This window comes from Periplaneta americana, chromosome 7 (genome assembly GCF_040183065.1).
Source record: "Periplaneta americana isolate PAMFEO1 chromosome 7, P.americana_PAMFEO1_priV1, whole genome shotgun sequence".
NCBI lineage: Eukaryota > Metazoa > Arthropoda > Insecta > Blattodea > Blattidae > Periplaneta > Periplaneta americana.
Genome location: NC_091123.1, coordinates 158,312,442 through 158,330,731, shown reverse-complemented (window position 1 = coordinate 158,330,731; position 18,290 = coordinate 158,312,442). Strand labels below are relative to the sequence as shown.

At 34.0% G+C, this 18,290-nt stretch overlaps 1 protein-coding gene across 3 annotated transcripts in view; it reads right to left on the bottom strand.

The window, feature by feature from the left end:
- Window positions 1–18,290, bottom strand: part of LOC138703637 (acetylcholinesterase-like) — a 2,088,928-nt gene that overhangs the window by 504,652 nt on the left and 1,565,986 nt on the right. The gene's annotated exons all lie outside the window — the stretch shown is intronic.

The following is an 18,290-nucleotide window of genomic DNA, read 5'->3' as shown; positions in this document are numbered from 1 at the left end:
TACTATAATCAGAAAAATGCATTCTGCATGAAGGCTGTGCATAGATGATCATAGCGAGGTGTGATCTGTGATAGCGAGAACTCGCCAAGTGTGTGGAGGAAGGCTCTTCGCCTCTTTCTCGCAACACATTTCTCGCTAGCGAAAACTCTTCAAGTGTGTTACGGGCCTAAGAAGGGTACTAACTAGAGATGAACAAAACTAACTGCCGCTCTCGCTCGCTATGTTCGCTGAATTTGTCTTTCGAGTCTCGTCTCGTCATTCTCGTGCACTTCGAGTCTCGCTCATCATTCTCGAAATAGCATTTGGTCGGCGTGGAAAGATTTCGTAACTTTGAATAACATACATCATTGAAATAAATAGCATTATAAATGTTTAATTGAGACAAAAAGACAAAACAGAACAGTGTCTTAGTTATCAAAATGTTCTGGTTCTATTATATATTACCTATGGTTATATAAATGGTTTAGAAAAAACATTCTCAAATAAATTAGAATTTCTAAGAAACCTAAAACATAACGTTAAACTAAGAGTTAATATATTTTTACTTGAGATTGTACAGTAATTGATCTCAAACATACGAAAAGATATTTTATTTTAGTAGGTTATTTTACGACGCTTTATCAACATCTTAGGTTATTTAGCGTCTGAATGAGATGAAGGTGATAATGCCTGTGAAATGAGTCCGGGGTCCAGCACCGAAAGTAACCCAGCATTTGCTCATATTGGGTTGAGGGAAAACCCCGGAAAAAACCTCAACCAGGTAACTTGCCCCGACCGAGAATCGAACCCGGGCCAGACGCACTAGCCGTTACTTCACAGGTGTGGACATACGAAAAGAAAATTCCTAGCCTTTTAATAAAGACCTAGTAATTAAATAAAAATTGGGGAACGGATTATTATACACTGAAAGGTAGAGATGATGTTTCAAATAGGCTACTTGATTGTTTATATATATATATATATATATATATATATATATATATATATATATATATGTAACAGTTGCCAAAACAAATAAAAGTTCAACCTGGTATAAACAACTGTGGCGATTCAAGGCTGCTTGACGTTCGAGAGTTGATCACTCCGGAAGTCCCGATGTCTTGAAACATTCACAAGCAGTCTTTACGTCAACGACGCGCCGTATACAACATTGTCATGTGGGTTTTCGGCTTTGCGGGCGCTGTTAGTCTTGCTTTCTCGATCGTTGTTCAACTCTACTGATAACTATTATTAACAGTGGCGGCTCGTGAAGAGTGAAATTGGAGAGTAGCATAATATTGGACCGTAAAAAGCACATAAATGAAAAAAAGCCCCATGCAACACACTGTATAAGCAGAAAATAACACAAACATATCATATACATGTACCTAAAAACTTAATGCTTTTATATCAAACGAACTCGTCTTTCTTTAGCTGTAGCCAATTCTTCAATAACCTTCTTGTTGAATTCAAGAATGTCACAAATCACTTGCTTCTCCAGAGAGAGCACAGTTAATGCATTCAGTCTTTCATTTCCCATTGAATTTCTTAAAAAGGTTTTAATACGGTAACAGAAAGGTATCTCTATATTGGCAGCGAGGACGTTGGGTTCTAGTGCTCGTGACCACTGAGTCTCTATAAAGGGATAGCGTTTCTGACCACCGAATTTCTTCAAAAAGAGTGGTATTCGATTGAAAGTAGAAAGTGACTTGAAAAGAAAATCTTATCGAGTACGGAAATTCTAATTTAATAACTAGGGCTAGGATTTTGATGAAATTGCATCTTTTTTCTAGTAAGCCAGAAACATAGCTGCTTTGGTATTTATATGTTATGTGATAAACTGAGTGTTTTAAGACACATTTGTTAGGGATTTTTTTTTTTTTTTGCATTTTTGCCTGTTTCAACTCATAAGAGCATCTTTTGTTTTATTCGGTCTTTTTTTTTTTAGGCATTTTCATTTAATTTTGGCCATAAATCTCCATTATTAATGTAAAATAATGTTTATTTCCCTTGATATTTTCTTTACATATTTTTGTCCATTAATACCAATTATTTTGTATAATATTTTAATCGTTTTTCTACACAAATATTGCCATTTTAACGTAGTACACCCCATGTAATGGATCAGTCCAACCACCCCTTCAATATAGACTCCTCTATTCCTGCTAGTTCCGGATAAGAGTGGCCTTGTGATGGACTACATGGAAACTAAAAGTAAAGTAAATCCATGTCGCTACAGCCCATGAAGGGCCAAGACCGACCAGATGACTACTGACCTCACGTCCACATACCGACGCAGAGGTGAACGATCATACATGGAAACTACATCAGGTAAAATAATTAAATAAAGTGTACTACTTATAAATAGAGTGTTAGTTGGGAGGCCGGAGGGAAAAAAACCTTTGGGGAGGCCGAGACGTAGGTGGGAAGATAATGTTAAAATGGATTTGAGGGAGGTCGGATATGACGGTAGAGACTGGATTAATCTTGCTCAGGATAGGGACTAATGGCGGGTATATGTGAGGGCGGCAATGAACCTCCGGGTTCCTTAAAAGCCAGTAAGTAAGTACTACTTATAAAAATAATGCAAATTTAATTTAATTAGTCCTACTAATCTAAATATTAAGTAATACAAAACCTCTTTTTCTACTAAGTCAATTATGTAAGACCAATTTTAAGAAAATTTTAAGGGCATTTTTTTATAGAGTTTCAGGTCATAAATGTATTGTTTTTAGAACATTTTTTCATGATTTATAGGTCATCAAAATCCTAGCCCTATTAATAACATTCCTAAATACAAAGCATTTACTTCTAAATTAATGGCAGGGCAGGAAGGGAGGGCGAGTGACCCTATGCCGCGTCTGCTATTATAACTCAGGGCTATTAAAAAGAATATACCCATTTCAAACGTTAAAATCAAGAAGTTTTATTTCATTACTAGCCGTACCCGTGCGCTCCGCTGCACCCGTTAGAAATAAATATAAATTAATTGCATAATTAAAATAGACATTTGATCCAGGCAACATTCGTGTTTGATAGAAGGATAAATCGTTTAATATGTTACTTAATTTAACTTGCATCCAAATAATTAAAATGCGATCATTTTTGTCCAGAGACACTCATTTGGTGCAATGACAATTCCTTTAACATGTTTCTTAATTTTTATTACATGGAACCATAGTTTAATGAAGATTGACATCATTTAGATTTAATGTGTATATTTTATTTTACTTGTTATAGGTTTCCATTGAATTATGGTAATAACTTAATTTTAACCCTTGTTTTCTACGTATTCAGTAAATGGCGCTTGGCCCACTATGGTTCTGAACCCTTCAAATAACTTATTATATTATATTATATTATATAATATTACATATTTTATTATATTATATTATATTATATCAGAAGTTACTGTAATAACATTATAGCATTATGTCCATCCAATGGTGAAATAATAATTAATTATACAAATGGGTTAATTTAGCTTCCGATATTACTTCATACAAACACAGAAACATTCTCTGTAGGCTATCTTTCATAGCTTTCGATTGTTGCTGTCCAAGGCCCCTTATAGACGAAGTCATTTGTTTTTTAATTCATTACACGGCCTTAGATGGCAGTTATTTTAATTTTAAAACTCATTTATCTCATTAAATATCAGTCCTATCAAAATGTTTCAAGGAATAAAACTTATCGGAAATTATTTTTAAAGAAACGTTTGTTATGTAACATTTTTCAGAAAAATCAATAATAAGCGAGATATTTCGATTTATTTAATTGAGACCCCCTTATAACCTCGCTTTTAAATAATGTATTTTGAATGCCACATAGCCTAAAATCTAAGTTACAACGAACTTAATTTATATTCCAATTTTCATCGAAATCCGTTCAGCCATTATCGCGTGAAAAGGTAACAAACAAACATACATACATACATACATACAGACAGACAGACAGACAGACATACATACATACATACAAACAAAATTTTCAAAAAATCGATTTTCGGTTTCAGGGTGGTTAATTATATATGTTGGGACCAATTATTTTTGGAAAATCGAAAATACCAGAAAAATTTCGGCTACAGATTTATTATTAGTATATAGATTAAGTCTATCGTTCAATATGGTATAACTGTTTGGGGTGGAAGTACAAAAATTAATCTTAGTCCGTTAAATTTACTACAAAAACGAATAATTAAAATTTGTTTGAAGAAACGTTTCGATTATCTAACTAAATTAATTTATTCTAAATTTAATGTATTTAATATGGAACAAATTCATAAGTATACGCTGTTAAAATTTTATCATAAAAATCGTAATAAGTTTGTATTACAGAGACACAATTATGACACAAGACGAAATATTAATTTAACATTAGTAGAACCTAAATGTCTCACATCTGCTGGTCTAAAGCATAGCAATAATTTTGGCCCTCGGTTGTAGAATGCTTTAACTAAATTACACCCAGAACTTCTAACATGTAACCCACTAACATAATAACAAGAAAATTAGAAACGTGTTAATATCTTCAATTTGATTAAATACATTTATAGCCTATGTGCATGAATTAATCAACCTATATTATATTTGTATTCTATAATTTTGAAATATATAGTCCTTCTTTTCACGTGCGATATTATTCTTTTCTAGTGTTAATATTATAATATATAATTCCATTGCTGCTGTAATTTAAATTGTAATTTAAATTTTAGTTCCAATTTTATTTTACTTATTTATTTTTATTATTATTTTTTTATTTTCTATATTTCTCTTATATTAATATTGTATTATATAATTTCTGTAACTGTAATTTTAATTCTATTTCCTATTTTATTTTATTTTATATTCTCTTATAGGCCTATTAATATTATATCTGAACTGCGACCGAACACGAGCGCTGCTCATTCGGTCTCAAATTTTGTTAATACTACTGTATCTCGTTTTTTTATATTGTTTGTATTATTTTATTTCTATTTCTCTTGTTTGTTTGTAATTATATTCTTTATTCTGTATATTTAAATTTAAATAAATTATAGAAGTGTTCTCTGATGTTTAGAAAATGTTTTATTGTGCAAGTAAAAATTAATAGTTCGTAAAATGTGTTAGTCTAATATACGAAAGTATATGTTAACATACAAATTTATTCACAAACAAGAGAATAGTGTCCTCTACGTGATCCAGTCTGACACAAGTACATGGCCAGCTCATCCAATCTGTTTGTTCGGGAAGATGGTGAAGTGTTGTGTAGCAGTTGAACACAATTACTCCATTATGCATGGACTGCAAGCTTTGACGTATGCCAAGCGGAAGATTTTCAAGCAGATAGGTCTGGTTTTGCTATCCTTGGTGGTAACTGGTAAGAACTAGCCGCCAGAGAGCCTTAATTTGTGGAAATGTGGTCGTTTATCTGAAGACCCTAATGTTATAGTCTCATTATCGACTATACTGCGATCATCTGATCTACAGGGTGCAACGAAAAAAAGTGGGCAAAACTTCAGTCATAAATTCCTCATATGTAGGCTATAGAAGAAAATATGGTGATATCAATATGGATCCGGAAATGCTTGGTTTCTCTGTAGGGCGTTATCATCTAAGTCAGCGGTCATCAGCACAGTGCACCCTCGGGCTAGAGTCTCTTACCCACAAGCAAAGTGCTGCATTGGAGTTCAATCGCTCGCTTGAACTCGGTCGAGTGTCGCACCCTTGAATGAGATAAGATCGGTCGTGATACGCTCGTAATAAATAGAAGCACAGTACAAGGTCATCTCACCGACATGTCTTGTCTTGTATGAAAGGCGACAGAGAAGATACACATAGGCCTATGTTTTGCTCACACGCTAAAAATAAGGCTTTATTTTCTGAGTTTATGACAAACGTTTAACAGAACAGGTCTAATGGAACGTACAAAAACAGTAACATGAAGTTATAAATAAAATAGTATGAAAAATTTCGATATACAATTATGATTGCTAATTAATATTTATTCAATATTTGATTTACCACATATATAATATGATAGGTCCATACATAGTGTTCCGCCTATATACTGCGGGAATGTAGAAATGTTTTACAAAATATTATTGATATATCAGTAGATTAATAACAATATTAGTACAGAGATAACGTCACAGAAAATATAATAAAACGAATAATCATGCTGCACAACTGTTACAGATACAAAGATTGATACACTAATTATTAGATTATTATTATTATTATTATTATTATTATTATTATTATTATTATTGTTATTATTATTATTACTAGAAAACTTGATATGGTTCTTGCATTATCGTGATTGTGTTCTCCGTTTATAATAATTATATTTAAAACCAATAACATCTATCAAATGTGGTAAAAACAAAATCACTCCTGTATGGAAAAAAAAAGCATTTACCTACAACATTTATATTACATTTTAAAGCAAGTTTTGTAGTTGTACTATGGAGAAGTTAGTTAAACACTGCAAAGTTTTGAAATGATAAACATCTATGATGTTACTACACAGTTCATCACTGTAACAAGAACGAATGTCTAACGCTCGGCTTATACCGTTCGAGGATGTATCGCTCGCGACAATTTTACCCATCATGCATGTGCGCTACCTATCGGATTATGCTATGAACTACTTGGCGCTCGAGCGAAAACGTCCGATGCAGACCTCTGCCCACAAGAATTCTAGTGCATCCGTGGTTGCTGGCGGGTATGCAGTATTCCAGTGGCGGAGTTTCGTTCGTGGCAAAAATTGCGTAACTTGTTAGGGGAATATAACAATAATAGGTTAATGAAGCACACAATGTTTAGTATACATTAAAATAAGCATATTTTATACAGGGTTATTTACGAGGATTTACCGTCCTTTAAGAAGTTTATTTCCGAAGACATTCTGAGCAAAAAATATCATATAAACATGGGTCCTATTCTCAATATTTACAGAGTTACGTTTCGTTATTGGAACGCATTGCTGTGAACGCGTGATCTTGGTCAGCGTGCAGTCAGCAGCCAGCGCGAGCGCTACGGAAATCAAAGATAGCCGTATGCAGTTACGTAGAGCGACGAGTGCCGTTCACAAGCGTGCGGCCAAGTGTACTCAAGCGGACAGCGACATTTTTTAAAATGTGTTGTAAACTCTCCAAGATTGTAAATTAGGATGCAAAATTGAACTGCAAATAATTTAGTCGGTGGAAGTGGTGTGATTTGTAATAAGTGTTGTGATAAGTGCGTAAGAATAATGTAATTTTCTAGTTAAAAATAGAAAAAGACGTCTGTACGAAGCAACTAAGGAATTCACAGCACATTTTTAGCTTCATAATACTTGCCAATTAAAGAAATGATACTTCTGAATGGTTCATTCTCTATTTGCATTATTCTTTTACCTTCAAACTAAAGAAAAAACGTATTTTACAAACAACTTTATATTAGTGTAACTCTGAAAATATTGAGAATAGGAACTATGTTCATATGACTTTTTTGCTCAAAATGTCTTCAGAAATAAGCTCCGTAAAGGACGATAAATCTTAGTGAATCACCCTGTATAAATAAATACTCAGCATATTCGTTTATAATGTCAATAATTTAAAAAATACGTCTCTTTTCAAATTGAGACGTCCAGTGAAAGAAATCCTGAAATGTAGAATATCTCATTTTTCACACGGATTTTTACCTTTCATCTGTTCCCAATAATAATATAATGATAGATCGAAGTAATTGGAACAAATGCTTTTTTTTTTTTTTTTTTTCGAAAATTTCTTAATTTAATATATGCCAAAATTAGATTTCTATAACCCAGATAAAATTTATTTTAGGGTTAAAAGTGCCCGAGAAGAATTGGAGATAGGAATATGAAATATTGGTAGGCTTGAAGTGGAATGGCTGTTGTGCTAGAACAGAACAAATGAAACTTTTCGTTCTGAAAAGGAATTTTAAAATGTTACATTTGTTCGGATCAAATTTTTGCATATTTAAAGACAAAACTAAAATTCTTTCGATCATTTATTATCATAATCCACTTCTCTCTTAAATTGAGTGAGCATATTGGAAATTCAATCAATGGCTTTCCCAAAGCACGCTATGAAATGTTTCATATATAAAACTTTTTTTTTCTCGGAGAGGAACTAAAAACGAGCAAAATTATATCAAACATTTTTGTTCGAAATATCTGAAGAAATAACCCCCTGAAATTAATGATATTACGTACATTGCGTTTCATCTAATGCATTTCCACAAAATTCCACTCAAGAGACAAACAAAATTCCTATCAAGAAACAAACATTTCACTGCACACGAAATTCTCTGTTACACGTAAACAGCTGAGACTACAGCCTGTAGGTACCTCTTGGAATGTAGGATCGCAGTGCTGCCGATATCTGGAAAGATAAAAGGATGAGGATCAGGTTAGGTTAGGTTAGGTTTGTTCAAGCTTTTCGTTTGCCTTGGACATACGCTTTGTATAGATGTAGAGAGATTTATCTTGGACCATAGCGAAGAAAGGAGTGCTTTCGTGAGCTATAAGAGATACATGAGGCTTTCATTTCAGAACTTCCCAGTCTAAATAAATAATTATTTAAATTAAATTCAATTTAAGCAAAACTATGTCAATTTAGATATCAAGAGGGAAGTCTTAAACAAGGCTTGATTGCATTTTATATTTCACCTCCCACCCACAGCCACTCCCACTATGAAATTTCAAATGGTACCCCTATATTTTTATATTTAAATATGAAAGAGTATTCAATTGTTTATACATTTCATTCGTTTTCGAATCTTTTGTTTTCTGTCGTCGCCTGGTAACCTGGATTGGTGTTATTGTTGAAGAGAATAAAGCTACAAAAACTTATTGAGCATTTCATGTAATAGTTGTGTTTGTGTATTAAATTATTTTAAAATGGTGTATACCCTCCAAGAGAGAACATGAATAATTCTTATTGGTCAAATTTAGGAAATTACATAAAACTAGTGGCTTGTGCAGCAAATGCTGCAAACTAAGTTCATTAGACGTTCAAATAAACATTTTTCACATTTATTTTCAATGAAGAATACCAGACGTTCTGAAAGTTATTTGCTTCCATAATAATGAAAGATACTCTCTCTCGACCCAATACTGAAGAGAGCCACGCATATAAATATCTACACCACACCGCCATGAAAAAGACCCAACCCCACTTGATTAATAACTATAAAAATGTTTGATTTTAATATTATTATTATCTTACGTAAGTTTTATAGCTTTCAGTAACATATACTATATATACTATATAGCCGCCACTCAGTAAAATATAGAAATCAAAATCTAATTTAAGTAATTCTCTACATCTACTTATATAATCTCAAAACGTTTCACTTTCATATCATCAATATATCATTAATATGTATAATTAATGAAAAATAGTCACATCACGGCATTAACTACAATAATATTTCATTTCTAATAATAATAATAATAATAATAATAATAATAATGATAATGATAATAATAATAATAATAATAATAATGTCATCAAACCACCTCAAGTTTTGCAGTTTTTAATATCCAATACACAGCTGTACCCAGAAAATTACACACCACAGAATCGAACCTGTAAATTATTTTTAGTAAGTAAAGTTTTTAATAACCAATTTAATTTGAGCTCTAAATATGTCAGCATTCTTGCAGATCATGGCCTTCGTGTAATATTGTTCACTGTAGTGTGTTTTTTGTTTTATTCTGAAATGCAACACGGCCGACTTGATGCTCGCTTCGCTTCTCCTGAATGCAATTAGCTAGTTCTCAAAACTGACGACAGATGGATTTTGGAAAATAGGAAAATTATGTAGGAAAATTGACGTTTCACTGAAAGCTACTATTTTTCCGAAAAACTTTGGTTTCCAAGCTTCAAAATGAGGGGTCATTTATTAAAATCCGTTCAGCCGTTTTCCCGTAATTTCCATTACCAGTTCAAATTATATATATAGATAGATAAGCTGTGTTTTCATCCTACAATCAACTGATAACAAAAATACAGGCTGCCAGGCGACGATAGAAAACAAAAGATTCGAAAACAAATGAATGAGGTGTATAAACAATTGAATGCTCTGTCATATTTAAGTATAAAAATATAGGGGTGCCATTTGAAATTTCAAAGTATTGGTGGCTGGGGGTGGAAGTGAAATATAAAATACAATTAAGCCTTGTTTCAGACTTACTTTTCAATATCTAAATTGACGTGTTTTTTTTTTTGTTTAAATTGAATTGAATTTAAATAATTAGTTATTTAGACTGGGAAGTATTGAAATGAAAGTCCTGTATAATAATAATAATAATAATAATAATAATAATAATAATAATAATAATAATAATAATAATAATAATAATAACAAGATTCGTAATGCAAAATAAATGTGGTATTACTGAATTACGATTATGTCATCATTGTACTGCAAATGTTATAACAATCAATTTGTGTCGTCCTATACTTGAACAATGGAGAAAACTATAGTGAATTTTACAAGAATATTCTCTTAGACAAGAAACTGTTGAATATGTGAGAAAAATTCCCTCGGACACTTAACCAACGTTTTACCTCACAGCCTTAAAAAGAATCTGATTCAAACTTTAGTGATACCCCACTTCGATTATTGCGATTCTCTATTCACGAATCTAAATACTGATCTTGCCCAAGGACTACAGAGTGTTCACAATATCTGCGTTCGTTTCGTTTGTAACATTAGAAATTTCGATCATGTAACACCGTCACTACAATTGTTGTCTTGGAGTCAACTTAAACAAAGAATATTCTTCAATCCCCTCTTCCTAGTATTTAAAATCATCCACACCTCCACACCCTCTTACCTAGCATCTCGTTTTGTTTATCTTTCACTATCTCGAACCCGGAACATTTACCTTCTCTCTATTCCTCTGCACAGAACATCCTTCTACTCATCATCTTTCAGCATATCTATTCCACGCCTCTGGAATTCTCTCTCTGACCATGTCAGAGACTGTCGGACAATATCAAAATTCAAATTTAAATTAAAAAATCACATTCTAGTTCATGGAATTGCTTGTTGAACACCTGTCAGGTTGCGCAACTTCGTCTTAACCCATGACATATAGTAAATATTGTAACTATGCTGTTGTAAAATTGACAAGTAATATGTAATGCATGTATTATTATTATTATTATTATTATTATTATTACTATTATTATTATTATTATTGTCAGTTATCACTATCATCATTGCTATATCTGTTTTTCTTTCTTTTTTTTTTTTGTTCTTGTACTAGCTCGATTAGAGCTCTATACTAAGGATGGGCATCGTGCCTCTCTTGAGAATTAGTGTCTCATGACATTCACAGAGCTTATCGCTCTGAGTGACATCATCTTCACAGTCCCCGTTCCTCCCTTACGTAGCTCCTAGGAGTGGGCAGGTTCTATATCAGTTTCATAAGCAATATCAGTGGCGGCATAATGGCATTATCAAAGCAGTGTGTACGCGTTAGAAAACGATTATTTCATGAGAAATGGAAGGAAGAGTTTTTTGCTGTTTAGAAGGGGAGAACATACGATGTATGTTATGCTCGAAAATCCTATTAGGCATTAATGAATTTAATATACAAGGACATTACTCGTTATGTCATAAAGAACATGCTGAATTAGAAGGTAAGACAAATTAAATGTTATTTTTTCGTAATATTCCGAAGAAAAATTATGATCTTAATATTTGCATAGTAGGCTATACTAAATACGACATTATATCTTAAACACGCTGTATTAAAAGTTATGTTGTTTGTACGTATTATTTCCAAAATAAATTTATAAAAAAATATTAAATGTGCGTAGAAAACGAAATATGATTTTCTGAAATTATTTTAGGTCGAGAACGTGCAAATCTATTAAGTAATCTTGATAAACGCCAGAATATTCAAGACAATAAACGTAGACAACGTGGTGGAATATTATTGGCTAGTTACGCAATTTCTCGCCTGTGATTTAAATCAATTCAGTGATGGAGAAATAGTAAAGAGGTTTATGATTAAAGCTGCCGAATTAATTTGCCAAATTGAATAAAAGTTTTCGAGTCTCTCACGTTAACCAAGCGCTTTCCTAATAATTCGCCACTGACCGCCTTAGCGATTACGATAAGGTGACGCAGGTCACAGCAGTTTATATTTCCCATCCTACTCTGCAGTCTCCTCTCCTAGTAAACAAACTATTTCAAATCGAGTGCCTCACGTAACCTAAAATTGTGCCCATGTATGCTCTATAGTGTTCTTTTGACCCTGTTGACCCTCTATAAGGCTTTAATTTAATTTGTATTATTTTCATCAGCGTCTGTATTTGTTTTTTGTATTTATATGTGCTATCTGGTAGGATAGAAGAGAAGGCCTTATGGCCTTAATCCTTTCAGATTAAATAAATAAATACAAATTTATAACAAAAAATGCGACAGCAAATTTCTCTCTAATTAGCATCAAAACCTGTCATTCTATTCCATTATATTGGCTGCTGTTTTACCAATGGCTGGGAAGCTGATATGAGATCACATTCCGGGATAATTAATTCCCAATTAGGCTGAAGTATATCACCAATGAAGTTCTAGTCGTCACCCAGTATCATCCGGTCTTGTGAACACGAGCGTAATAATCTGTACCTTCCACAATCTGGGAACTTCGCCCATCTCAATATGAATTTTAAAGGCTTCTCGAAGGAGAATTTTAGAAGCAGCGCCTGGGGGGTACAGCGTATCTGTCTTTTCTTGTCTCTTAAAACTTTGCCAGAATTTGTTAAAACTTTTGTCAAGGAGCATTAAAACTTCTCGAGTCTATTTTATTTTCAGCTATATTGAGTTACTATAATACACATATTATACTAAAGCTAAAATGAACTTGAATGCGAATTTAACTCCTGCAACTGACGTAATCTGAAACGCCTGGAAGTTACACATCCATTAAGGTTATCATAAAAGAGTATTTTGTACTAATATCATTGATAGTAAAGTATGTTTCTTCGGAGATTGTTCAATAAAGGACTTAGCGAGGGAGATGGAAAGGTTATCTTCTTCCAAGTCGTAGCTCGATGAGCAAACAGAATGTCAAGAACCACGATTCGAACTCTGTCACATGCTTGTGAGATTTCTGGTCAACAAAGTACAGGGACATCATTTTATTTTTACTTCAATTTTTATTGTACCTGAGTTTTTGAATGTACTTCACTCGCACCCCCTCTACTAATAAACTTCCAACCATCCTCCACACAGAACCAAGGCCGCGTATGCAGTCAAACTGTACTCAGTGAGTATAGTACGTTCCAGAAATATGTTCACTTTTTCCAGTGACGAAAGAGCTCTCAATCTTCGCACAGGTAATGTCGTCCGTTTGTCTATGTCGCATCCCGGTTTCTCCCACCCGCTTCTGCTCGCCCCTATATAAAGACTAGTGGCTGGGCTGTCTTAGCTCTTTTCTGAAAACATTAGTTTCTGTTAGGAACTGAACGTCTACGTAATATTATACAGCTGTTTTTATTTATTTTATTGGGTTATTTTACGACGCTGTATCAACATCTCAGGTTATTTAGCGTCTGAATGAAATGAAGGTGATAATGCCGGTGAAATGAGTCCGGGGTCCAGTACCGAAAGTTACGCAGCATTTGCTCATATTGGGTTGAAGGAAAACCCCGGAAAAAACCTCAACCAGGTAACTTGCCCCGACCGGGATTCGAACCCGGGCCACCTGGTTTCGCGGTCAGACGCGCTGACCGTTACTCCACAGGTGTGGACTCACAGCTGTTTAAAATAACTTAAATCAAAGGGCCTCGTTAAGTAATTGTCACGTGATTTCCCCATTTCTACGATCCTGCGACAAAACCACTTGGACGGACAGTAGATTTATTTACTTATTTATTTATTTATTTATTTATTTATTTATTTATTTATAAATTTATTCTGGTGTAGTTAAGACCATCAGGCCTTCTCTTCCACAACACCAGGAATACAAATATAATAATAGCAATAAACAGAAAAAATACACTATATACAAAATAAAGCTATGTACACAAGAAATAAAGAGAGAGAGAAAGACACTATAAACAAAGTAAAGCCACACAAAAATATACACAGGTTGCAGTCACACAACCTTTAAATGAGTGATTAAGTATCATGATTAATTGTATCCTAACTAATTAACTAACATATACAAGAAACTTGTAATTTTAATCTAGATTAAAGCATGTAGATAGCATGTCTAAGTAATTTTATCTTTTCGGATCGGGCAGAAGTGAAGATTGAATTTACAGTGCTTAAAGTACTCTTTTATAGAATAGGTACAGAATTATTTCAACCTGAATTACTAGTACGAAGGACGAAACTGGTAATTGGAATTAGGTACAATAGTCTATAATGCGATAATATGCACGAAAGAACTGAAGCCTGTATTGAAATGAACGGCCACCATTTTTTAAAAAGTGTTTATGGTCGACCATGCCGAAATGTAGTAATTATACACCTGGTAGCAGCCCTTTAATAGACCTCATTAAAGTGCACCTATTCATTATAGTTCAGTTGTTCAGCCAATGAGAAATCACCATTTCACTATTATAAAACCGCAAGTATCGATTATTCTCGGCTGTGCAATCGAAAGACAATTAGCGAAACGTCACGGAGGCTGGAAATCCAATACTGTCGCAGAAGGTTATGTTCTGTTACTATAATAATGAGCGTTAATTGTACATAATATTCAAATAAATTCAATTTATCATCTAGGTTTTCAATGTCTAAATCAATTTCAAGGTTCTATCAAGATTAATGTTTATTTTACTCTCTAGATTATAACAAGGTCAATGACATTTGTTTCTCGGAAAAAATCAATACTTTCGCGTCTCCGCACATCTCACAATTTACGAGATATTGCACAAGGTCAGTTCCGCTCCCCAGTCAGATAAGAATAACATGAATACTTTTGAATAATTTCAAGTTAGAAATATGGTCGAGCATTAAAAGTCGTATGAAACTTGCTCGTTTCATAAACATACTCGCGTCTTAATTACTACCATTATAGGCTCGTTGCATAATGTATTATTAAATATTCATATTATGATTATTTTTCAATTTAACTTCATTCTCTATATTGTACGCTAATGTGCTGTAAACAGTATAATATACACTGCATAATGAATACGTCCGAATGGATAGCTCAGTTTGTGAGTAGAAACACTTATGTTAATACAGTACTGTATTTAGATTAAAGAAAAACCTAATAAAAATTATCAAACTCATAATCGCGATATTTCCTAGTTTACGTAAATGGATGAACTACTTTTCTTCCCTCCTATACCTAGTAAAGTGATTTGTTTGTATTTTACGCAGTCGTGGAAGGGAGTAACAAACGGTGTTTCCGGTTCTCAGTTTTTAAACCAAAGGTATAGCGAGGTTAACATTAAAAATGTTAGTGAAAATAAAATGATGTCCCTGTACATTTTACGGGTTCGAATCCCGTTCGGGACAAGTTACCTGGTTGAGGTTTTTTCCGGGGTTTTCCCTCAACCCAGTACGGCAAATGCTGGGTAACTTTCGGTGTTGGACCCTGGGGTCATTTCACCGGCATAATCACCTTCATTTCATTCACACGCTAAATAATCTGAGATGTTGATACAGCGTCGTAAAATAACCTACTAAAAGAAAATAATAAAAATCATAATAGCTTTATAATAATGAATTAATATTATCCATACCGAAACGGATAAGACTGTATTCAGACGAAATCTCGTTTTTATTCACGAGAAAATGAAGGAGAGATAACGAGCATTGAGAAATGTTTAAAGTGTAACATAAAATTTTCATTGTCCTCGGAATGGCGACTATTATAAATTCAGCTGCTTAAACCTACTGTGGTAGGGTAAAATGTGCCCACAACTGGTGAAAGTACATTTCACGTAAGATCCAGCTGCCAGTAGCAGACTAGATGAGAAAAGCTTCTCAACCGAATAATAACAGGCATTTCCCATATTTATTCTGCATTTAATTTCCTCCCGAGTGTCATTTATATTTGTTACTGTTGCTCCAAGATATTTGAATTTTTCCACCTCTTCGAAGGATAAATCTCCAATTTTTATATAGTTCCATTTCGTACAATATTCTGGTCACGAGACATAATCATATACTTTGTCTTTTCGGGATGTACTTCCAACCCTATCGCTTTACTTGCTTCAAGTGGAATTTCCGTGTTTTCCCTAATCGTTTGTGAATATTCTGCTAACATATTCACGTCATCCGCATAGACAAGAAGCTGATGTAACCCGTTCAATTCCAAACCCACTCTGTTATCCTGAACTTTCCTAATGGCATATTCTAGAGCGAAGTTAAAAGTATTGGTGACAATGCATCTCCCTGCTTCAGCCCGCAGTAAATTGGAAAAGCATTAGATAGAAACTGACCTTTACGGACTCTGATGTACGTTTCACTGAGACACATTTTAATTAATCGAACTAGTTTCTTGGGAATACCAAATTCAATAAGAATATCATATAATACTTCCCTCTTAACCGAGTCATATGCCTTTTTGAAATCTATGAATAACTGATGTACTGTACCCTTATACTCCCATTTTTCTCCATTATCTTTCGAATACAAAAAATCTGATAAATAGTCGATCTATTACGCCGAAAACCGCACTGATGATCCCCAATAATTTCATCTACGTACGGAGTTAATCTTCTCAAAAGAATATTGAACAAAATTTTGTACGTCAACAAAAGTGATATTCCTCGAAAGTTACCACAGTTGGTTTTGTCCTCCTTTTTAAAAATAGGTACAATTATGGACTTCTTCCATTGTTCTGGTACAATTTCCTTTTCCCAAATAGCAAGTACAAGTTTATAAATGTCGCTATATAATGCACTTCCACCATCTTGTATTAATTCTGCTGGAGTTTGATCGATACCTGGAGACATGTACTTTTTCAGACATTCTCTGGCACGACCACAGCAAAGGAATAAGAAAATAACCTACTAAAATAAAAAAATAAAAATCGTAATAGCTTTATAATAATAAATTAATATTATCCATACCGAAACGGATCAGACTGTATTCAGGCGAAATCTCGTTTTTATTCACGAGAAAATGAAGAAGAGATAACGAGCAGTAAGAAATGTTTAAAGTGTAACATAAAATTTTCATTGTCCTCGGAATGGCGACTATTATAAATTCAGCCGCTTAAACCTGCTGTGGTAGGGTAAAATGTGCCCACAACTGGTGAAAGTACATTTCACGTAAGATCCAGCTGCCAGTAGCGGATTGTAAGACAGGTCTGATTCCGACTTGATTCTGCTTCTCGAGGATTCCAAGAGAGAGAGAGAGAGGAGCGGCAATTGCTGCTGAGGGCTGGGGCTATTTTGCAAGACAGGCCGCAGTAAGAAGATTAGCTGCTCCCAAGCACTAACTAATGGCTTGGTTTTCTGGGGATGAAGGTGCTTCATGTTAAATTCAAAAGAAAAGATAGAAGAAAACCCCCTTTCCATTGCACCATCCATCGTGTTTCGAAACTTGTGCGGTTTGGATGTCATTTCAAATTTTTTGTCCTGTTCTCGTGAAGAAGTTTGTAATCCTGTGATCTATTTTTAAACGTTTTTATATTAAAGCTGAACTTTTCGAGTTACGTTAGCCGAAAGGAGGCCAATCACAGCGGACCCAAATAAATTACAGACACTGGCTTAAGCTTTCAAGCGGAAGAGAGAGTTTATTCACTGGCGGGTATTACTGGGAGATAATTAGAGACGTTTTGATTAATAATACACGAAGCTAGACTTTACACCGAAGTAAGTATTCTCGACCATTGTTTCATAATCGATTATTTAATGACGCTGTGCCAACTACGACGCTATCTAGTGCCAACGACAGCCAGAATGTATTGGCGAAGTGACTCATATTTGCCAACGGATCACCTGAGACTCGCCTTACAGTTGGAGAAAACTTCGGAAAAAGACCAACAGAGTAAAAAAATTCAAGCGGTATTCAAATCTAACAAATATTCTCATGGGGGCAGATAAAAAGTCGCCCCCCCCACAATGTTAATTACACAAATTTTGGCCACTCGAGCGCGATTACAAGGGCCGTCCCGAATGTAAGTTTTCCTGGAGCCGTTTATAGAAAGAAAACACAATTTCATGGAAATAATTACTGGAACAGATATAGAAATTGTTGAGGTATTTTTGAACGTATTCGCCACCGGAACTGAGACATTTGTCATACCGTGGGATCAACAGAGATGTGCAGACAGCTGTCAAACACTGGTTTCCGATCCCAGACGATAGAGTTCTACGATACAGGGATACAAAAGTT